Source organism: Lissotriton vulgaris, chromosome 12, assembly GCF_964263255.1.
Source record: "Lissotriton vulgaris chromosome 12, aLisVul1.2, whole genome shotgun sequence".
In the NCBI taxonomy this organism is placed as follows: Eukaryota; Metazoa; Chordata; class Amphibia; order Caudata; family Salamandridae; genus Lissotriton; species Lissotriton vulgaris.
Window position 1 is genome coordinate 711267659 of NC_141700.1, and position 25139 is coordinate 711292797.

Genomic DNA, 25139 nt, shown 5'->3' on the forward strand with positions numbered 1-25139 from the left:
GTCATCTATAAAAGAAAACAACAAGTTAAATCTGTCCCTACTCTATACTAGGTGACATCCCTACTTCGCAAGTTCCTTACCTAAAAAAGGTGTCAGCAGTTTGACTTCCAAAGAAGTTCAAACTCTCTTAGCCTCTAATGGTAACTTATCGAGAAACAGTACCCTCTCTGCCTACCCATCCGCTCTCTAAGGGTCCTCGGCCTACTGCTCCCTTGCGCTCTGCTCTTTCTCTCTGACTCCTCAGGCCATCTGCGCGCTATCTTCTCCCCAGGGTGCTGTCCCTAAATACACAATCACAGTATGGGTGGAACGCCCCTTGACGCCCACCACGTATACATTTACACATGCTCTCATCCTTGGGTTTTTCCATAGCTTCATCTCTTCGCGTCGTCCGTTAAGTTGACCTTGCTTCTTAGGCGCCATCTTCGTCATCTTGCTGGTAACCTCATGACATTCCAGTTGACACTTTCAGAGCAAAGTCTATCACCTCAACAGAGTTCCATTCATTACCGTTGTGATCATAACCTCGTTTGGTCCTGTGAACGGTCATTCCTAAACAAGACCCCAAATTCCAAGCGTCTCTTATCTCACTTAGGCCATAAACTTCGTCCAGCATTGTCACCTTAAATCTAGCAGACCTTTGACTCTTGTCTCGCACGTACAGATCAAGGCTATCCCCCTTTTCCTGTGAGACCACTAAATTATATGCAGTGGACTACACTCTTGCGAACGCTTGGTCCGTTAGGTTAAAATCACACATGACCACACTTCCTAAAACTCCTTCGTCTACACAGTATAACCTTTAACACACATACATATATATATATTCGAATTAGCGAATCGGTGATTATACTTGAATCCATGTTACATAAAATACAACGTTTACATTCTCGTTTCTACACAGTGCTATATAATCTACACATTTCTTCGCTTTATAATTCATCTTCTTTCTCCGTCTAATGATTACATACGTATATTCAGTTTAGCACGTTTAAACATTTTCACATTTCTATATTAGACCACTATATATATACGGTCTTTCTAATGTATTTCTAAAGTGAATACAGATACAATTCCTATTACTTAGGTTACATCGGCTAACTTATACACTACAAGTGCTCCTTCATGTTATAACTTCTACGTTTATGCGATATGCTTGTAAATATGGTACAGATATACTTTTCATTCAAATTGCGCTCTCTCAGTTCCCCCCTTTGATGACCTCTGGGGTCATCACTACTTTCAATTTGAATGACACTTTACACAGAACTAGTTACAAGGTTCCCTCTTTTTATCGTTTCGAGAGCTCTTAAACTTTTATACTGTTGATCTTGTAAAGCAGCTAATCTCCTTTCTTGCTCTCTCATGGACCTTTGTAACCGGTTCGACCTATACCATTTGTACAATTTCACTAAACCTAACAATGTGATTATGCAAATCAATATTATTAAAACAGGTTTCAATATGTACCAAATAACGCTTTTACCAAGATTGGCAAACCAATTTCCAACTTTTCCCACTCCATGACCTACTTTTTCCCAAACATTTACTTTTGTCAAATCTTCGATTTCTTTATGTATCTGTGTAATGTTCCGTATGACTTTCTCAAGTGGTTTTGAATTATCTGGAATGTCAGTACAACATTCTTGGACCTTCAAAGCCTTGCAAACTCCGCCCTCTTTTGCTAGCAGAACATCTAAAGCAAGACGGTTCTGAAGAACCATTGCCCTAATCGACTGCATCTCTCCTTCTACTAGCATTAATGACCTTGCAGTACTTGCAGACAATCTATCTACAACTGTAGCTAGTCTCCTGATCTTAACATCGTTAAGTATCAAACCTAAAAGAGGAAACATTGCTCCAAATATGTCTCCAACTACTTCAGCATCTCCTACTTCCCTTTTCGCTCTTCTCGAAGCTTTTCCTTCTATGATTTCTAAATCCCTTGCATGATATATTTTGGGGAAGACAATTGCCAAATAACACGAACCATACCAATTGTCAGGCAGTTTTACATAGGCATTTCTTCCACATACAAAATATACATTAGGAATCGCTTGCATCCCTTTCATAAAATCTTTCGTATAGTACTCTAACCTAAAAGAATGTTCGCAATTAACTTCACCTACAAATACACTCTCATAATATGTCTTGCTTCGAGTTAAACATAACTTTCCTTTCTGCGTTCTATCCAAAGCTATTGGACCATTGCTACCCTTCTTCTTGTGCGCTTTTTCTTCTTCGGTCCAATCTGTTTTCCACTGTCCTGACATTTTTAGAATCTTCTGCCTTCTGTACCGGTCATCTACTTGTCCTATGAACTTTTTCTCCACCTCTGACACCTTACAAGTCAGATTATTTCTGCGTGCATATGAAGTATCTAATGTATCCCAAGGAAGAAAGAATTTGGCTAATCTATCTTCCTTTTTGTGATAGTCCCACTTATTCATTTGTTTATAATTCGGGACTTCAGGCAGTACCGAATCATAATTTGAAAAGTAGTACTCGAACCCTTCTCTACCGTAAAATATACTGAGCAATAAACTACATGTTATCCCATATGTCAGTGGGAGATGATGATATCTGATGCCTTCATCTACGGAAGCCGGCAATTGCCTGCACACATAACAATCCTTGGCCTCCATGGCATCAATATACTCATATAATAGCTTGGCATATGCGTTTGATCTAAAATTTCCCTGCGACTCGTCTACGTGTAACCTACGAGCTTCATCTGCCAGTGACGCCTTTTCACGGATGACATTGCTCTCCTCCTTCTTCCCAACAAGAGCAGGTTTCAAAGTCGTTACAGGCTTTACATCTGTTGTCTCCCTTTCACTTGCATGTCCTACCATGTATGATGTGGTAACTACTGTAATAATGAGAAAAATTACTACCGCTATTAGTGTACCTACTATGCATTTGGCTTTTCGGTTTGGGTTGCCATTCTCCATGTTATCAAAACAGCGTAGCTCTTTCTTTTTCGAAGAAAAGTTTTCTTTTCAAGTCTTTGTCTTGCTTTATTTGCCTTCTCAGTCTGTGAAGCGCTCTTAATCAATAAAAAGTCTCTTTTCACAACAATGTCTTTTCTCTTCAGCAATAGACAACCCTAACCCTTCTCCGTCCTCTAAATGCAATCCCTAATTTTATTCTTCTTTCCACTCGGCGCTAGGTTATCTTCTTCTTTATAGCTTAAACACAAAAGTCTTTATGCATCTACAATGATTCTCATACCTGCAGCTCTAATAACATGTTCCAATATTCTAAACGAATGACTTTTTCTTCTTGTGCTGGTATTTGATGACCAAAAGTCGGAAACTCTAATCGATTCAGTACTAGGTCTTTGATCCGACTTAGGTAAAGGGGAATGGGAAGTGTGAAAGTCAGTAACCCCTCAGTCTCGATTCCAGGCGTCAACATCCATATCTCCACTGCCACAAATGGATCGAGATTGATCACTTGCACTTCTCTCACTCTCCCAGATCTCTGTCCCCAAGACATCTGCTAGATAAGTCCACTCTGGGGTGGCGTATCTTCTGCAGGGCACACGTACCCTTCTTGATCTTCTCGGACTCTCAGAGCCTGAATACGTAGCTTCTTCGTCTGGCTCTGAATCTTCGGAGATCGGGACAAGGGTGCTCTCTGGATTTGCTCTCAAGGTTGACCTTCTCCTTCTTTCCGGCCAACTAGCTTCTCCATTCCTTGTCCTCCTGCTCCTTGTTCTTGGACTCGTCTCTTGATCACTTACAGCTTGTTCGGTATCTGACTCGAACTCCCAGCTACTTTCCTCTTCTGAGGCGACTTCGGTCTCACTGGTGTCCTGACCGTCGTCAGCTTGTTCCGACACAGGCTCAGCCTCTTCAATCACCTCTACAGCTTGACTTTCCCTCTCTGTGGCTTCTCTGCTTTCCGCTGGATTCTCATCCGAGAGAGGAGCTGTTTCTTCCAGAGGTGCTGGAACTCTTCGGGTGTGTGAGGCGTGTATCCAGTTGGGCAAGCCTCCACACTTTACTGCAGTATTCGTAACTAGTATGACTTGGAACGGTCCTCGCCAGCGCGCGTCTAGACAGTTCTTCCTGACATGCTTCTTCACCAGGACCCAGTCTCCCGGACACAGGTCATGGCACAAGTCTTGTGCTGATGGAACCTCTGCAGCCTGGACCTGGAGGGACACAGAATGAATGGCATCAGATAGTCCCTTGCAGTAGTCCAAGATCAAATCGTCTGTGATGTTCAATAATGCTGCAGTCGGAACCGATGGCAATCTCATAGCTCTTCCCATTAGCACCTCGTGTGGAGAGAGACCTGTCCTTCTATCGGGTGTGCTACGTATGCTCATAAGAACTAATGGAAGTGCATCAGGCCAACTCAGAGATGTGGATGAACAAACTTTGGCAAGTCTGGATTTGATTGTGCTGTTGATTTGCTCTACAATCCCCGAAGCTTCTGGTCGATAACTACAGTGGAGCTTCTGGTCAATACTCAAGGCTGAACATAGCATCTTCACTATTTCGCTGTTGAAATGAGTTCCTCTGTCCGATTCCAAAGAGGATGGCACCCCAAACCTCGGTATCAACTCTCTAAGCAACAGTTTTGCTACTGTAAGTGTATCGCACCTACGTGTCGGGTAAGCTTCAACCCATCTGGAAAATATACAAACAATCACTAAGACGTATCTGAGTCGATTGCACTTGGGCATTTCAATAAAATCCAGCTGCATTCTATTGAAAGGCCCCCCAGACCTCCCTATGTGACTCAATGTGACTGGTGTTCTTTTTCCTACGTTTAGTTGCTGACAAATCGCACAATGCTGACATACTGCTTCTGCCGCTACTCTAAACTTCGGATTGTACCACGTTTGTCTGAATACTCTCACCATAGCATCTCTACCTATATGTGTTGGTCCATGCAATCTCCTTGCCATTGGACTAACAAGTTTGTTTGGTAAAACTGCTCTCCCATCTGCAGAAATCCAAAAATTCATTTCACTTTTGGTACATCCAGCTGTCTCCCATGCATTTTTCTCATCATCTGGTGCATTTTCCTGAACACACTTCAGTTCGTCCCACGTATCTACAGTGTCTAATAACATAGTCAACTCAGTTCTTTGCTGTATTCCCCCTACTTCTACATTGGTGTGAGAATACCCCTGTTCGGCACAATAACGTGCAACTTCGTCTGCGTATCGGTTTCCTTGCGACACAAAATCTGTATTCTTTGTGTGCGCGGCGCATTTGACAACCGCTATGGCTGTCGGACCTTGTAATGCCTCTAACAATAATCTCACGAATTCTCCATTCCTAATAGGAGAACCCGAGGAGGTCATGTAACCTCTTTGAGACCATAACTGCCCGTAGTCGTGAACTACCCCGAAACCATACTGGCTATCGGTGTATATGGTGACTCGAATTTTGTTACCTGCCAAACAGGCACGGGTCAAAGCAATGATTTCAGCTACCTGAGCGGAATGTACTCCTTCCAGGCAAGCGGCTTCCACAACTCTGGTAATTGTACAAACTGCATATGCTGCTCTCAGCTGACCGATATCGTCTCTTACGCATGAACCATCAACAAAGAATATTTCATCGGGGTCAGTCAATGGCTCATCCACGATATCTGGTCTCGGTTTGGTGCATAGTTCAGTCACATCAAGGCAGTCATGATCTGTACAGATTTCATCATCAATGTCATTTGGAAGTGGCATCAAAGTAGCAGGATTCAAGACAGAGCATCTCTTTAGGGTCACATTCTCAGCAGCCAATATGACTTGCTCGTAGCGTGTGAGCCTACTATTCGTCAGATGCTGAGTTTTGGTCCTGGTCATTAACAATTCCACAGAATGCGGTACGTACACCACTAACTGATGTCCCATTACCACATTTTCACATCTTTCAATGCTGACACCCGTTGCAGCAACGGATTTGAGACATCCGGGCAACGCTGCGGCTACTGGATCTAATGTAGCCGAAAAATACGCAACTGGCCTACGCGCATTTCCGTGTATCTGGGCCAAAACTGCTAAAGCACAACCTTCTCTTTCGCAGCAGTAAAGCAAGAATGTTTTTTCGTAATCAGGCATTCCCAAAGCCGGGGCACGACACAAGTCCTCCCTCAGCTGCAAAAATGCCATCAAACAATCTTTGTCCCATGGTACCGGATCACTCACTCCCTTGTGCGTCAGTTTTAGTAAAGGTTTTGCCTTCAGTGAAAAGTTGGCTATCCACTGCCGACAATAACCGACCATGCCTAGGAACATCCTGACTTCTCTTTGTGTTTTAGGCGCGTTCATTTTCATGATCGCCTCTATTCTGTCCGGAGACACCTTCCGTTTTCCCTTTTCAATCCTGTGGCCCAAGTATTGCACTTCGGTCAGACAATACTGCAATTTACTTGGAGACACCTTGTGTCCGTTCTCGGCCAAGTGATTTAGTAAGGTGATGGTGTCTACTTTGCAAGCTTCCTCAGTTTCTGACGCCACTAGGAGATCGTCTATGTACTGGACCAGAACCGAGTTCTTGGGCAGTACTAGACTTTCAAGATTTTTCTTCAGCAGCTGGTTAAAAATCAATGGGCTCTCTGTATACCCCTGGGGAATACGACACCATGTTAAAACGCGATTTTCCAGCTTAAAAGCAAACAAATACTGGCTCTCCTCGTCTAAAGGAATCGAAAAGAAAGCCTGGCACAAGTCTATCACTGTGAACCATTCAGCTTGGAACGGTATCTGAAACAATATTACTGATGGATTCGGTACCACTGGACAACATGAAACAACGATATTATTAATCTTTCGAAGATCCTGCACTATTCTGTATTTTCCACTAGGCTTCTGCAAACCCATAATCGGGGAGTTACATGGACTTCCCACGATCTCCTTCAGTATTCCCTGTTTAATCATGGATTCGATCACAGGCTTTATTCCTGCAATTGTCTCCGGTGTCAACTTATATTGTGGTGTTCTTGGATACTCAGCATTGGGTTTTACCATGATCTTTACTGGTTCTACCCCTTTGATCAGTCCTATTTCTTCTCCAGTAAAATCCCACACCTCAGCTGACACTGTCTCCTTCAAGTCCTGTGGAAGCTCCTCAACCGTTAGGGTAGGATATAATTCCACGCATTCCTGCAAGTTTACAACCTTAAAATCGGCATCATCATCGTTAGTCTGCACTTCTACTCCTTCAGGTGTGCAATATATTGTGCAATTTAATTTACACAACAGATCTCTACCTAGTAGACACACAGGGCTAGAATCACAAATCACAAACTGATGTTCATCACTGTAGTTCCCTATCTTCACTGACACTGGTTCAGTCAGAGGATTCGTCATTCTCCTGTTTGCGACTCCTACCACCTGAATCGTCTCTCCCGACATTGGCAAACCTGGGACTACCGCCGATCTCAAAGTGGATCGAGTGGCCCCCGTATCTACCAAAAAGGTCGTAGGACATCCAGCCACCTCAGCCTCTACGTATGGTCCTCTCTGGTCTACTTCCAGGGCTGCTCCTAGAGTGCAGTCTTCTTCCCTATTCACTCGTTGCCCTGTAAGAGGATCAACGTAGTAGCATTCTTCTCCTCCTACGAACAGTGGCAGTTGTCTATAGGTTTTTCCTCCATTTGCAATGCGAGGCGGTTGAGGGAACGGGGCTCGAGGAGTCTGAGTCCCCCCTTTGATAAACTTTCCCTTCGGGACTGCTGTTCCCTTTACCATGCTGGTTTGAACCTCATCCTCCTTCTGCTCTAATTCCCCCGTCTCGATATTATAGGGACACTCGCGTCTCCAATGTCCCACCTCGTTACACTGATGGCACCTCGTTGTCTTTTTCAGTGTCGCGATATCTACCCTCGGTCTTGGTCTTTCTTCCTCATCTCTGCTCTGATTAATCTGTTTCTTTCCTAGGGTTCCTGTTCCCTGTTGTCGCTGTCCACCCTTTCCAGCTGACTGCATCTGCACCACCATCAGCTTTTCCTTAAGTTTCTTTGCTTTTGAATCTATTTCATCGCTACAGTACCTCGCATACCTCAGAATCTCATCTAAAGGTTTGTTTTGCCAACAGATCAAATGCTGTTGTATCATTAAGCTTATGTCTGGTCGCAATCCCAGGACAAACTTTGACACAAACTGTCCTATGTCTTTGGGATCCATCACATCCAACCCACTGTACTGTTTGAATGCTTTCAGCAATCTCTCATAGAACTCGTGAACGGTCTCTTTAGGTTCCTGAGTTGTTCGATCTATCTTAACCCAGTCTATGTCCTGCAACGGTACCTTCTCTTTTAGCCATGCAATTACCCTCTCGTATTTTTCCATGACTCTCTCTGATGGACCATTCGTCCGGGCATCCCTCGTGGGTTCACAAATGGGCCATTCGACACTAAGTTTGCATGCCGTCCACAAATCTCCGGGTACTACGATATCGAACAGGGTGTTCAAGTCGATCCACAACACCTTAGAGATCTTCACGAACCTCTCTACCTGTTTATACCACTCGACGGGGTTCTCCCTGAGCTTTGGAAAGGAATTGGTAAATGCTGCTAAATCCCCCCTACTCCAGGGCACATGCACGTAGCTTCCGTTCGCGATTTCTCGCAAAGGGAAAGCTTCCATTCGCATTAGCTCTCCATCCGGGGACCTCGTAAGTGTACTCCTTCTGACGGATCCCCTCTTGGACCATCTTTCCTCCCATTTATCCAAATCCCTCCACATTCTGATACTCAGGATCAGTTCCTTTATATGTACTTTCAGCCCAATCGTCCTACGCTCATCTAGATCCTGATCCGTGCAGTTTAGCCTATGGTTACCCTGTAAGGCTTTAGTTCGGGATAAGTCTATCATGTACCTGTCTGCCAACTCAGGTAGTTTTTCATGAACTGCCCTCGCTTTCCGAGTAACGTCCTTAGATATAAACAGTATTTTACCCTGATCGTACAGCTCTATCCTTTCCATTGGCAATGTGCCGTCTATTATTTCATCCAAATCTGATTTTAAACTCATTACGTCGAGCCGTTTTGCTTTTATCTCAGCTCTCAGTATCTCACCCCTAGGTGGTTCGTATACATCCCTCTCACCCCCACTACGAGCCCTACGTCTCGGTGCAGGTGAGTTATGAGGCGTCCTTCTTGCTTCTCTTTGTTCCCACCTCTCTAGATCCCAAGCTCTCCCATCCTCTCTTGGGGTATGGTGGAACAATGTTCTATCCCCCATTACTGCGTTCTGTTTTTTCGGCTCGGTCTCTCTAGATGCAAGATAGGATCCTCCGTTCTGCTCTATATCACTGCAACTCCCTTGCTGTCTGGTGTCACTCAATAAACGGTAAGGTCCTTCACGGTCCTCCATGTTCCCGCGATCCCGTCCGTGATCACTGGATGTATGGCGAGACCTTTCGCGACTCCCTATATTCTCGTGACTCCAATGTCGCGCATTTTCTCCCGGGGCATGGTGAGTGCACCTGAAGCTATCTCGGTACTCCTGCGTCTTTCGTTCTCCCTCACTAAGAATGAGGCGAGGCACTCCCCCACACCCTGCACTCTTGTCCTCACACATTTGTCTAGTGCCACCGATGGTATGGCAAGTATCTCCCTTGCTTCCTTGACTCCCTCCCTCCCACTCCGGGCTGCCTTCGCCAGCTCCGCAGTGAGAGAGGATCCTGTTATCCTGATCTCTCCATTCTGCTTCTGTTTCTAATCTTTTATTCTGAGTCTCTTCGGCAGCATCCCATTCTTTCAAATACTCCCTTAATTCCTTAAAGGTTTTTGGTTTCGGTCCCCTCAGATCCATCTGTCCTCTCTGACCCCCTTGTTCTATCCAGGGACCCGTTGCTGAATCCAATGGGGTACTCCGACTCTTTGGTCCTAGCAACTGCCTTTGGGAATTGATCGTATTATTCCTACTCTCCATCTCTGCCCTTTCCCTGTCCCATCGTGCCTGTTCCTCCTGCTGGACTCCCTCCGGGTTGTAGATTGACACTATAGGACCTATGGTAACAGGTACTTGTAGAGCATCCGGCAATTGATACGACCTTGCACACTGCGTTTCTGGCACCTTCTGGACCACGAATCTTCCTACTACTCTCTGTACGGGACTAGATTGAGGTACTTCCTCACCTTTCTTGGGATCCCACTCTGATGTGGGGAGCGGTTTATATTCCCCCCACCTAGCCCCATCCCCTTGCTGTAGTTCGGGACTTTCGGCTTCTCTGTTGTACGGAGGTGGTCTATCTAATAATAGCCTCTCTATCAGATCCTCATCCGGCTCGCTATCCTCATCTTCTTCTAGAGGTTTCTTTTCTCCCGTAACCTCTAGCATTGAGTACAATTTGTCTGCTTCTATTTTTTGCACCCTCCACTTTTTAGCTTCATCATCCCATTTAGCATCCTGCACTGCTTTTACCGATCGTCTCACTCTTTCTTGGCGCCTATTCAAGCTCTTTTCGTGTGCCGTTCTAAACCATGCACTAAGGGCTTCGAACTGTGTTGGCCTCGGTAGAGGTCTCGTTGCTAGCATTATCGCTTTTAGTTGGTTCAATACTTCTAACCTAAACGTCCCGTATCTCGGAAACGCCAGTTCCTCATTTCCTTCTGTTAGCTTACTCCACTCGGAGATCCATAGTATTGAGTGTAACCCTACATTCACCGCCATATAATAAGCTGGTGTGCCTTCTGGTGGAGCTTCTTCCCCTGCATACAAGCTTCCTCTATCTTTCTTAAAGATCGCCCTTAAACGTTTAAAACACTTCATTTTCAAAAATCTACGATTTTCCTTATTTCTCTTCCTTATTTACTTCCCGATGACAAACACCAATCCCTGCGCGTCTCTCGCTGACCAGCCTATCCCAGCGCGACTCTACGCTGACTGGCCAATCTCAGCGCGGCTCTACGCTGACGTCACTCGTCCCCTCTACAGCAGTTCCCCTCCTTTCTCAACTCGTCTCACGATCTTGCATGCGTTTTCATTCATACGCCGAAAAATGACTACTTCCGTCCAAGCGATCACTTTTCTTGACTGTACGTCCACAGTCTAACTGTAATTGTCACCTCAACGGACGAGACGCCTTTCCTCTCACGTTCAGACGCTCGCCTTAACTGATAGGTTACTTACACACAGTAAACGTCCGACCAGCGTCCGTTACTCATACACTCACTCTGTCACTCCCCCTATCATCGGTCCTAAGGGCGATCAATGGTACCTCATGACCCCCTTTACAATGGTAGACAATTACTCTGGGTGTTCGATACACCCGAACCACTTAAGCTCTTCTCTAGACTTAAGATTTTATCCGGTTGCGCGCGCTCACAACCTTCCCTCAATCACACTACAGGCATTCAACTCCGCTTGACATTACAACACAGGTACAACACAAAACACCGCAATCTGGCAACGCATGACCCTTATACTCACTCTCGACCGACTCTGCTGCTTTTCTCTCGCACCGTCAGCACCTTCTTCGGCAGGGATTCTTCTTCTGGTCGTCAATGACTAGGGACCTTGGGGTAATCTAGACCTGACCTAGGTTGTCTTCCTCAAGAAGAAAACCATCCTCTGCTACCAACTGCGGGGAATGAGATTTTGATACCTTTTCTGATTACTTAGATACCTATCTCATTCTTCCTTTTGGATCGATTATTTTCTGTCATTGAGTAAAAGGCAACCCCACATAGGTTAAATCAAACCCCATAGACTGACGCAACTCTGAAGAACCACTTACGACTGATAAAGTTTAAAAGTTTTAATATAAAATCAGAATAAATTGCATATATAATCCTCTCAGAATAAGATTCAACAAGTATACAGGAACTAAAAGGAACATAAATTCCCTAAAGAATCTAAGTCTACAAAAGAATACAATTAAGATCAATTCCAGAATCAACAGATTAAAAAGCATAGACACAAAGTGGATCCGTTGCGTCATCTATAAAAGAAAACAACAAGTTAAATCTGTCCCTACTCTATACTAGGTGACATCCCTACTTCGCAAGTTCCTTACCTAAAAAAGGTGTCAGCAGTTTGACTTCCAAAGAAGTTCAAACTCTCTTAGCCTCTAATGGTAACTTATCGAGAAACAGTACCCTCTCTGCCTACCCATCCGCTCTCTAAGGGTCCTCGGCCTACTGCTCCCTTGCGCTCTGCTCTTTCTCTCTGACTCCTCAGGCCATCTGCGCACTATCTTCTCCCCAGGGTGCTGTCCCTAAATACACAATCACAGTATGGGTGGAACGCCCCTTGACGCCCACCACGTATACATTTACACATGCTCTCATCCTTGGGTTTTTCCATAGCTTCATCTCTTCGCGTCGTCCGTTAAGTTGACCTTGCTTCTTAGGCGCCATCTTCGTCATCTTGCTGGTAACCTCATGACATTCCAGTTGACACTTTCAGAGCAAAGTCTATCACCTCAACAGAGTTCCATTCATTACCGTTGTGATCATAACCTCGTTTGGTCCTGTGAACGGTCATTCCTAAACAAGACCCCAAATTCCAAGCGTCTCTTATCTCACTTAGGCCATAAACTTCGTCCAGCATTGTCACCTTAAATCTAGCAGACCTTTGACTCTTGTCTCGCACGTACAGATCAAGGCTATCCCCCTTTTCCTGTGAGACCACTAAATTATATGCAGTGGACTACACTCTTGCGAACGCTTGGTCCGTTAGGTTAAAATCACACATGACCACACTTCCTAAAACTCCTTCGTCTACACAGTATAACCTTTAACACACATACATATATATATATTCGAATTAGCGAATCGGTGATTATACTTGAATCCATGTTACATAAAATACAACGTTTACCTTCTCGTTTCTACACAGTGCTATATAATCTACACATTTCTTCGCTTTATAATTCATCTTCTTTCTCCGTCTAATGATTACATACGTATATTCAGTTTAGCACGTTTAAACATTTTCACATTTCTATATTAGACCACTATATATATACGGTCTTTCTAATGTATTTCTAAAGTGAATACAGATACAATTCCTATTACTTAGGTTACATCGGCTAACTTATACACTACAAGTGCTCCTTCATGTTCATTCAGATATACTTTTCATTCAAATTGCGCTCTCTCAGTTTCAAAAGTAACTTTCTAGATTACCAAAAGTGTTGCGATTCCATACTAATGGCAAACAGTGCGCTATACAAGTGTTCATTAACAATAACAAAAGTCAGGCAAGTGGTCTTCATCATGTATAATACTCACACCCTTACAAAGTTCAAGAAAACAAATTGTTTGCTAAAGGGTATTGTGGGCGGGGAACTGACTGTGTAGGGGAGAAAGGGACGATAGGGAAGTGGTTGTGTTTCGTAAGTATGCTACATATCCAAGTCATGCTGTGCCACGTTCTGATGTTACTTACTTTGAGGCAGATTTACAAGCCCCTTGCGCCACTTTTTAGTCACTTTTCCCATGTTAAAAGTGACGCAAAAGTCAGAAGTGGTGCAAGGGGCTTGTAAATCTGCCCCTTTGTTTTGGTTGGGGAAAGAAATAATACAAACGAAGCTGTTTTTCACTTGTGCTATACATCCTGTCCACTAGGTGGCAGTGCCAGACAACCTGAGCTGATTAATTAATTGTATACACTTTGCACTGTGTTATTGCTGCATTTTTCCTATAAATCTTGCTTGTGTCCGATTAACTATGCCACTTCCGATTGGTTGAAAAGTTTATAGCTTAGATTGTTAGCACTCCTCCATCTTTACCGTTAGGTGGTAATCAGTTAAGTAATCATGGTAGAATTATGAAAACGCCACAGGGGTAAATAAATATTGGCTGCACAGTACATACTTCCCTCTACTCAGGACATCAAAAAATAAAGATGGGCAGTGGCGTGTTCCTGGCATGAACCCCCTCACTTTAGGCGCTAGGGTTAGTTAGCTCCTCCAACCAACCCTAGCGCCTAGTAAACTGGGTTCTGTAGAAAACACTGATAGAGTCTCAATTGGCTTAGTAAGTATGAAGGTCTGCAGACACAAAAGTCCATAATAAGGCTGTGTAAGAGGACGAGGGCGGCCTGAGGGGTGGAGGCCAATGGACACCAACTGATCCGAGTAGAGTGCAGGAGATAGAGATCGATAACTGAAGAGAGCGAGGGAAAAAATGGCAGAGTGGAACAGAAAAAGTGAGACAAATAGGGGTGGTTGGATTTAGAAAGGAAAGAGACAAACAATGGGGAGTAAAGAAAAGAAAGATGGGTAGATAACAAAGGGAAGGAAAGAGGGGCGAAGGAAAGGAGAGAAGGTTAGTTTGGATGGTTTGATGGATGATGGAGGGAAGATGGAAAGGTGCAGGATGGATGTAAACTGAAAGGATGAGTCGGTGAAAGGATGGAGGGGTGAAAGATGAATGAATGGACGCATGTGGGGATAGGTGGATGGACTGGCTGGTGAAAAAAAGGGAGGATTGGATGCATGGTTGGAAGGGTGAAAGGATACAAGGATGGACACACTAGATGGATGTGCGGTTAGATATGGAAGGGTGAAGTGTCTCTTCTAGAGAAGGTCGGGTTAACTTGCTTCAATTGCTCAGTGTCATCTATTTGTTTATGCATCTTTGCCGTAGCGCCTTTTTACTCAATGGCATCACAGAGCTGTACATTGAACTTTAACCACATAAGTGAGATATATTTACAATGAAATAAAAACGACAGAACTATAAGTAAGTTCAACAGAAAGCAGGGATGGGGTGGAAGAGAAACTTGGTTCAGAATGGAGACTATTTTCATTTTCTAGCTCCTCCCTTTCGAGTTGAAGTTTACCACCAGCAGAAAAAAAAGCTCCCCTGCATCGTTGGGGGGTGTTTAATGACCACACATTAGCAAAGTGTTGCACTGCATACGTTGATTATGGCGTTTATAATGTTAAGACAAGCTCAGAACTAATCTTTATTGGGAAGCAAAATCCATCAGTTTTGGGAATTATGTTTATTTCATTAGAGAGGATTGCCAGCAATAATGCATTTGCTGTTGGTGGTAGTGCCAACATATGTAGTAATTTTACCTCCAACAGTAGCCCAGGAGGGAATATTTCACTGGCAGGAGTTTATCCTTTTATAATGCCTGCCAGTTCTGATAAGAAGTACACTCTTTCTTATTGGTGTTTTTTCTGTCTGATTAATGTATTCAGTGAGTGACTTATGATCTACTCTTCAGTCTGTGTAACATTTAAGGGCCACATTCAGTGGCCTGCAATGCATCCAGTGTGCACACACTGCATGTTCTTGCTATTCGTAAGAAGATCCTCACCAGGTTTTAACTGCCATAAATATGTGGGGAAATAGTGTGGGTACAGATGTGCATTTGGGAAAATTGCACGTGTAAAACAGCAAAGATAATGGATGGCAGGCTCGGAAAAGAATGTGCTTGGGCTTCATTATAGCTCATCTGTTTTTGCCCACTGCGTCATTCCAAAGAAGGAGTAATACCTATTGAATTTTAGATGCTATATTAAAGTATCAAAAGGCGATGTACAAATATATATGTGCAAAAGTCTCAGCCACTGGTCACTGCTCAGGCTGCATTCTGCTTCATCATTTTTAGGTCGAGCCTAGAGTCAGAGCGCATGCCCTGCTGTGGGAGACTTGTTGTTATGGAGATGTAATAGAAGCTCCGCCTACTCCCTGCCCTTATTGGTCATTCGCTTTCATCAGTGTCCTTCGTAAATGCTGTTAGGTGGAGCTTAGAGTCAGCGCGCATGCGCTGCTCTGGGAGACTTGTTATAGTGGAGTATGTAATAGGAGCTCCGCCCACCCTCCACCCATTTTTGATATTAGCTTATGTCAGTGTTCTTCGTAAATGCTGGTGTCTGATTCGCTCCTTAGTACTGTCTTGTCTTCATTTGTAACCTCCCACGAAGACTGCCCCTTTACTTCGGTTGTTACACAGTGCGTCTTTTTCAGTCTAAGAGCACTATTTTCTATATGATTTTCTCTTGCTGCAGCCAGCACATGGGCGCCCGCTTTAAATAACAACACGGGTGCCGGCAATCATTACCCAGTGTCTCAATCCCCCACCCAACCTGCCCCTGCTTAATGTTGCTGTTGTGTGCAGCAGATCAGAACGGCTTTTCTGCAAGTTCGTCGGGCACTAAACTGTCTGCAGCAGCAGGCAGGGAAGGTTATTTGTGCACTAGCTTCTGGTGTATGGGGAGTGTGCACCAGCAAGCAGGGAAGGTTCTCTGTGCACCAGCTTTTTGTGAACGTGGATTGTGCACCAGCAGATCGGGACGGCTCTTTGTGCACCAGCTTCTTGTGCACGTAGAGTCAGTGTGCACAATAGGTCGGGAGGGCTCTCTGAGCACTGGGTTGAGCACCAGCAGACAGGAGAGAGCCAGGACTCTCTGCCCCACGCTCTGTGTGACGTGACAGCAGCCGGCTGGGCCAGCTGTCGTCAGCCGCTTTCCCGTCCAAGCTGTGTATGTCTGCAGGGATGCACTCAGGAAGGTGTCTCATCTCTCCACGACCACGACCTCTTGGTATATTCGTGATAAACTACTGATCCTTATCTCCCTCCCCCACCTCCTCCTCCACAGCACACAGTGCCTAAAAAGGGGGTTGGGGCCCCCCTCTCACGTTACACTGGGTGTTTTAAATGGGAAACGGCCTCTACAACGAAGCCGTTTCCACGAAATCCTTTACCACGCATGCTTTACAACGCATGCGTGGTTACAACGAGATGCTTTACCACGCATACCTTTACTACAAAATACGTAGTAAAGGCATGTGTGGTAAATGAAAAAAAAAGGGTGGGTTTGGGGGGGTCTCCCCCATACAAAAAAATAAAGCGTTGGGATAAAAAGGGGGGCTGGGGGGGGTCTCCCCCCCCAAAAAAACCAAAACTTATCTGAAAAGCCGAAGTGAAGACGAAGCTGAAGCAATCGACGTCGTTAGAGAGGAAACGGAAAGTAACTTCCGCTTCCTCTCAACAACGTACGACCGACGTAACCAAAGAAGGAGAGAAGGCGAGTTAAAAGGTAAGGGGCATTTTAGTAAAATAAATATGTATATATTAAGGGTTAAGGGCAGGGGTAAATATAAGGAGTGGAGGCAGGGGGCATTTCAGGGGAGAGTTATAACCTTTATCAAGAGTATGCCCTCACCATGCATACATTTACAACAAAAAACGTTGTAAATGTATGCGTGGTAAAGGTATATTCGAGGTAAAGGTTAAGCGTGGAAAACGAATTCCGTTGTAACGCATGCGTGGTAAAGGCATGCGTTGCAACGAAATTCGTTGTATCGTCATACATTCGTTTTAAATATTGCTTCCAGTAACCACTCCGAGGGCAGCTGCACAATTCGGGGCAGAGCTGGAAACACCTCATGGTACCAGGAAGTGATGCTCTGACTTGTGGATTGGGAAGGAAGGGCAGTCTGGCTGAAATGATTTACCTCTGCTGTGCCTGCGATGATCCTATGGCCATTGCTGCCACCTACTGGACGAAGACGGGAAGCAGGGCTACGTGCTACATGGGGGCCACGGATACACACATCACTGTGATTTTAAACAGGGTGGCAGCTATCAGTAATGCTGCAGGTGCAGCTGTTCCGGAGCCCAGGAGTCTGAGAAACCTTCTACAGGCTGAAGTGGGGTTCTTTTCACTACCAAATCTTGGGGCGCCCAGATTTCTTCCTTACATAAGGATCCATTGCATCTTTGCTACATTTTTTAAATATCTTTTACAGTTTTATATACTGCAAACTGTATCTAAAGGCATTGGAGCGCTTTATATGTGAACCAACATTGCACAAGGGCACATTCAGGTTTTTAGGTCGAGCCTAGGCATCGCATGCGCTGCTCTACGGCATGCTGTATTTGAGTATGGAATAGAGGCCCACCCACTCTCCACCCATATTTGTCATTGGCTTGTGTTATTGCCTTTTGTAAATGCTGGCTTCTGATTCGTTAGTGGGCTTGTTAATCCCTCCTTAGTACCGCCTTGTCTTCAATTGTAAACTCCCATGAGGACTAGTCCTTTTGCTTCGATTGTTACACAGTGCCTCTTTTTTAGTCTGTAAACACTATTTTCTTTAATGAGTTTCTCCTTCTGCAGGCAGAACATGCTTTCCTACAACATTCAGTGCACCCTGCGTGCTTTCACTTTCCAAGCAGCCCGGGACCATGTCGACCACTTCTTTGAATAGGTCTTGTATTTACAAGAGTTTGAGCTATTGCAATTGTAAATGACAATGCCTTTTATTTATGTGTTCATTGGCAAAATAGATAAATGAAAGGCATTTTCATGTACAATGCTAATAGCTTAAACTCTCGCAAATGCAAGACCTATTGCATTGCTATATTTTGTTTGTAAAGCACAGGAGCTCAATACAGTGTTAAATGGACGCACAAAAATAATTCAACAATTTTACGTTTTAAGTTTGGCACCTCTTTAGCACCACATAGACAGGAGGAATCTGGCTGTTGCAGACACAATCAGCGGGATGGTGTCATATTTTAGAATTCTAAGTACCTCCCTATAATCCCTAAGACCCCTAGACTTGCAGACTTTAATGATCCATTTGGCTCTAGCCCTAGAGTAGGAGGGGCAGAAGAGCAGAACATGCAGATCCTTCTCTTCGCTAGCCTCACACCATGGGCAAGAACTCAAAGACTGGGAAGCGTTGGATCACTTATGTGTTACAGCCCTTAGGGGCAGAGTTCCATATCTAAACTGGACGTATAGTTTTTCAGCCAGTAGGGGCTGGATATTGTCCAAGAACTTCTCGAAGTAGGGAGTAATCTTAATACCTAAGAAGGTGTTGGTCAACCTAAACAAAGTGGGGTTTGATAGCATGATTTCCTTTTGATATTGCTTGAGTAACAGACTCATGGACCTCTTGGAGATCTGGGCGCAGGCTTCCTCAGGTAAAGACCACAAGGCAATGGTGTTAATGAAAATGTAGTTTTAAGTTAATTTGACATGCTGGATGTAAGAAGTCCACCCATACCCCCAATTGTTGGGTTGAGCCTAATGGCAGAGCACATCCGCTGCTCGCTTTGGAAGACTGTTGTAGTAGAGTATGGGAGGGAAGCTGCGCCCCCTCTCCTACATATTTTTCATTGGCTTGTGTCATTGTCTTTAGTAAATGCTGCCTTTGGTTTCATTAATAGCCTCCTGTGTAACCCTCGGCGGGTAACTCCGCTCCGCCAGCAGAGATTTGCCTATTCCATGCTCCGTGGTTTACGCGGAGGTAGGCAAAACTCCGCCTCCGTGGCAGAGCGGAGTTAGTCACTTCCTCTCCCTCCCAAATGCTTTAAAATGATAAAAAGAAGCACTTTAATGGGGTTCTGCTGCCTCCCCTGCCTGGCTGCTCTCCTTCCTACTCCACTCGCATCATTCTTCATTAAAAAAAACACTACGTTGTACGTCTTGCGAGTGCGCAAGCGCATGACATACAACGTAGCATTTTTTTCAATGAAGAAGGACGCGAGGCGGCGAGGAGCAGGAAATAGAGCTGCCAGGCAGCAGTAGAAACACAGGTAAGTGCCTACTTTTTTATAATTTTAAAGCATTTGAGAGGGGGGGGAGCAGGGAGGGAGTGGAGCGGACCGGAGCGGAGCGATGCATAGCTCCACAGAGTTTTTTCAAACTCTGTGGAGCTACGCCAGCTACGCCCATCCTTACTCCTGTGGCTATTTACCCGTTTACTTCAGTTGTTTCACAGGACCTGTTATTTATTCTATAAGCACTATTTACTTTGCTGAGTTTCTCTTACTTTAGGCCGGATATGCGCTGCTTCAGCTGAAACCGCTTTTATTTTTTTAAGCAGCACGGCCGCCCCCGTAACAAGGGTGCCTGCTTTCAATCACTTTAACCGGACATTATCTCATGTCTGTTTCAACCCCCCCAAGTAAAATGGATTTAGAAATGATTAGCAAATTAAGTCATGTGAATTCCAGGCAGCACATAATCCTGTGATAATGGCCTGAAGCTGACAACAGCACATCTGTGTTACATATCTTCTGTACTAAAGCCACCTGACGTGTTGTTTTCAAAAGCCTGTTTTATTAACAACACCACCAAAACACCACCACCAATACCACCACCACCACTAATGTCACCACCACCAATACCACCACCAATACCACCACAACCAATACCACAAATAATACCACCACCAATACCACTACCACCGTGAATACAACCACCAATACCACCACCACCACAAATACCACCAACACCGCCACCAATACCACCACCACCAATACCTATAATACGACTAATACCAACACCAATACCACCACTAACACGACCACCAATACCACCACCATCAATGACACCAATACCACCACCACCAATATCACCACCTCCATCACCACCATCAATAACACCTATGCCACCAATACCACCATTACTATACCACCACCAATACCACCACCACCAGTGCCACCACCACGAACACCATTACCACCACCACCAACACCACCAATACCCCCACCACCACCAATACCACCACCACCAATACCACCAATACCACCACCACCATCATCAATGCCACCGCAAATAATACTACAAATACCACCACCTCCACCACCACCAATAATTCTACCAAACCACCAATACCAATAGCACCACCAATACCACTGCCACCAATACCACCACCAATACTACCACCAATACCAATACCACCACCAATACCACCACAACCACACCACCACCTCCAGCACCAATAGCACCACCACCAATACCACCACAACCAATACCACCACCACCAATACCACCACCAATACAACTACCACCAATACCACCACCACTACCACTGATACCTCCACCAATAATACCACCACTACCAATACCACCACCACCACCACCAATACAACCACTAATACCACCACCACCAACAACAACTCCACCCGATCAATACCACCACCAATACTACCACCAATACCACGACTACCACCAACAATACCACAACCAGCACCACCACCAATACCACCAATACCACCACTACCACCACTACCAATACCACAACCACCAACAATACCAACACCAACAATACCACCACAAGTACCACCACCAGCCAATACCAATACCCACCACCAGTACTACCACCACCACCACCAATAACACCACCACCAATACCACCACCACTGTTATTGTGCCCATCTGTGTCTTGCTCTAATTATACCACTATTTTTATGTTCTCGTGCCTGCCTGTTCCTTTTGCCGCTGCTGCCCCTCCGCCCCCCCCCCCCCGGAATTCCCCCCAGAATTCCACGCTCCCGCCTCCCAGCCTCTCCTCCCTCCCACCTCCCCTACTTAATGGCGGCCAGAGTCAAGCCCGTCTGTGCCCATCAGTGGCCCGACTGTGGCCATTGCCAGGAACCCTGGACCTCCCACTACCCATCACTACGACACCACCACCCTCCTCTACTCAACCCTGGAAGACTTAGAGAATGCCAACAGGCCTCGCTAAACATGACCCACGGCCAATTTTCCTGGCTCCACTGCAGCCACACCCTCAACGCCACCCCAGCCTCCAACACCGCCAATACCAGCACCGATGATGGCCTAAAATGCATCCTCCTCAACGTACACAAACAGGCCCTGGAAATCTGGAACCTACTTGACTCTCTTTTGCCTGACATCGCCTTCTTCACAGAAACCTGGACCAATGCATCCTCTGCCCCCGACATCACCACCGCCATTCCAGACGGATACAAGATCCAGAGGAAATACCGCCCCAACCACCCAGGAGGGGGCCTCGTCATCGCCCACAAGAGCATCCTTTGCCTCACCACCTCCAGCGAAACCTTCCCCTCCGCCGAACACCTGCACTTCCAGATCCAGACCACCCCCAAAGCCATACTCTGAGGAGGAATCCTCGTCTACAGACTCCCCAGGTCCCAAACACCCTTACCCACTACCTTCACCGACTTCATTGCACTCCACGCCATCGCCTCAACAAACTACATACTCATTGGAAACCTGAACTTCTAAATCGACAAACAAAGCGACCCCAACTCCACTATCCTTCTTGACAACCTCTCCAACATCAGATGTAAATAACTCGTCAGCACACCGACCCACAGATCAGGAAACACCTGCGACCCTATCTTTGCGGCAGAAAACAACGTACAATTCAGCCACACAACACAGCCGCCATGGACCGACCACCACTGCGTACACCTCACCATCAAAAAAGTCAACGCACTCAAACCAGCCCCACACCCACCATGAAGGAACTGGAGCAAGGTTACTGACAAGCAACTTAACTCCACCCTCACCCGAGTCAACCACACCTGGGCACCAGACGCAAACAACGCAGACAGAGAACTCCACACCTGTATCTCTGACTGCGCAGACGAGCTTGCCCCGCTACGCAACCCTGACATTCAATACCCCAGGAAAGCTTCCTGGTTCACCCCGGCTCTCCAAGAAGCCAGATGCACCTGCAGACGCCTGGAGAAGTACTGGAAAAACACCAAGACAGCCAAAAACCACACCACCTACAAGGACGCACTTAACGGACTACCACAACCAGAACAGAGCCATCAAGAGGAACTTCATCCACAACAAAATCCTGGCCAACTCCACCAACTCCAAGGAACTTTTCAGTGTCATTCAAGAATTCACCAACCCACGCAGCAAAGCCACAGACATCACCCCATCCCAAGTCCTCTGCGACAATCTTGGAACCTATTTTCACCTCAAGATCAAAAATCTCTACTACAACTTCATCGACCATCCACCAGGTGCCACAGACAGCCCCCCCAGAAACACCAGCCAGCACACCATCTCCAACTGGACACCGATCATGGGCGAAGACACTGCCTCGATCATGAAAAGCATCCATTCGGGGGGGCCCACACTGACCCCTTCCCCCTTCACATCTACCACAGAGCCACGTCCACCATCGCACCCGAACTACAACGCACAATCAATACCACCTTCAAAACAGGCACCTTCCCACATGACTGGAAGTGCACAAAAGTCAGACCTCTGCTCAAGAAGCCCACAGCTGACCCCACGACCTCAAAAACTATCGGCCCCTTTCAATCTTCCCCTTCGCAGCCAAAGTTGCAGAGAAAACAGTCACCAGGAAACTGACACGATTCATTGAAGAGAACACCATCCTCGACCCATCTCAATCCAGATTCCGAAGCAACCACAGCACAGAGACTGCCCTACTCGCCACCACATACGACATCCGCACCCTCCTGGACGAAGGCCACTCCGCAGCCCACATCCTACGCAACCTATCAGCGACCTTCGACGCGGTTTCCCAGCGCAAATTATTCGCCAGATTACACGACACAGGCATACATGGAACAGCGCTGGACTGGATCCAATCATTCCTCACCCGAAGAAGCCAAAGGATCAGTCTCTCACCCTTTCTCTCTGACCAGGAAAATCACCTCCAGAGTGCCACAGGGTTCTCCCTGAGCCCCACCCTCTTCACCATCTACATGGCCCCCATCACAGCCATCTTCCGACAACACAGCCTCAACATCGTATCCTACACCGACGACACCCAGCTCATCCTCTCCCTCACCAAAGAACCCACCACTGCCAAACTCAACTTTCAGAGAGGAATGCAAGACGTCACAGTCTGGATGACCAACAGCTGCCTGAAGCTCAACGCCTAGAAGACAGAAGTCCTTGTGCTCTGTACCACCCCTTCTGCGTGGGTCAGCACCTGGTGGTTGAATTCACTCGGAAGCCCACCTACCCCCTCAACCACGCAAAGAACCTCAGCATCGTACTCGACTCATCACTCACCATAAACAGACAGATCAACGCCGTCAACTCCAGCTGCTTCAACACCCTCCGTATCCTCCGCAAGACCTTCAAGTGGATCCCCCTGAGTCAAGGAAGACAGTCGCCCACTCACTCATCACCAGCAGACTGGACTATGGAATGGCACTCTATGCCTGCATCACCAAGTCCCTACTCCGCAAACTCCAGACAATTCAGAACACTGCCCCCAGACTCATCCTCAGCATCCCCCAACACAAACACATCAGTTAACACCTACGAAGTCTCCACTGGCTCCCCGTGAAGAAAAGAGCAATTTTTTTATAATACTCACTCACGCCTACAAATGCCTACAGATCAACGGACCCAAATACCTCAACGATAGAATCAATTTGCAGGTACCCAAAAGAAACCTCAGATCTTCCAACCTAGCACTGTCTGAAACCCTGTGCATCCACAAAGCCGGAGCAGGCGGAAGATCCTACTCTCACATTGCAGCCAAGCCCTGGAATGAGCTACCAGCAGACATCAGACGCGCCCCCACCCTGAACACCTTCAGGAAGACCTTCAAGACCTGGCTCTTCGGCTAAACAGATCTGCGGACCCCCCTCCCCTCCCCCTCAGCGCCTTGAGACACTTACAGGTGAGTAGCAAGCTTACAATTCCCTGATTGAATGATTGACCACCACCAATATCACCACCAGCAATACCAACACCAATACCACCACCATCAATACCACCACCACTACCAATACCACCACCACGAATACCTCAACTACCACCAATACCACCACTGCCAATACCACCACCACCAATACCTTCACTAATACCACCATCCCCACCAATACCACCACCCCCAATACCACCACCAATACCACTACTAATACCTTCACCACCACCAATATACCACCACCAATACCACCACCAATACACCCACTACCAATACCACCACCACTAATATCACCACCACAAGTACCATCACCAATACCACCACAGTCACCACCAATACCATCACCACCACCAGCATCACTACCACCAATGCCACCACCACCAATACCAGTACCACTGCCAATACAAATACCAATACCACCACAAATACCACCACCACCAATAACACCGCCACCAATACCAAAACGACTACCACCAATACCATCACAAATACCACCATCGGTGGTGTTATTGGTGGTAGTGTTATTAGTGGTCTAACACCACCACCACCAGTAACACCACCAATATCACCAACACCAACACCATCATCGATACCACGACCACCACCAATACCAATGCCACCACCACCAATTCCTCCAACACCAATATTACCACCACCATTACGACAGATGCCACCACCCCCAATACCACCAATGCCACCACCACCAATGCAACCACCACCAACACCTCCACCACCAATACCAACAGAATACCACCACCACCACCGATACCACC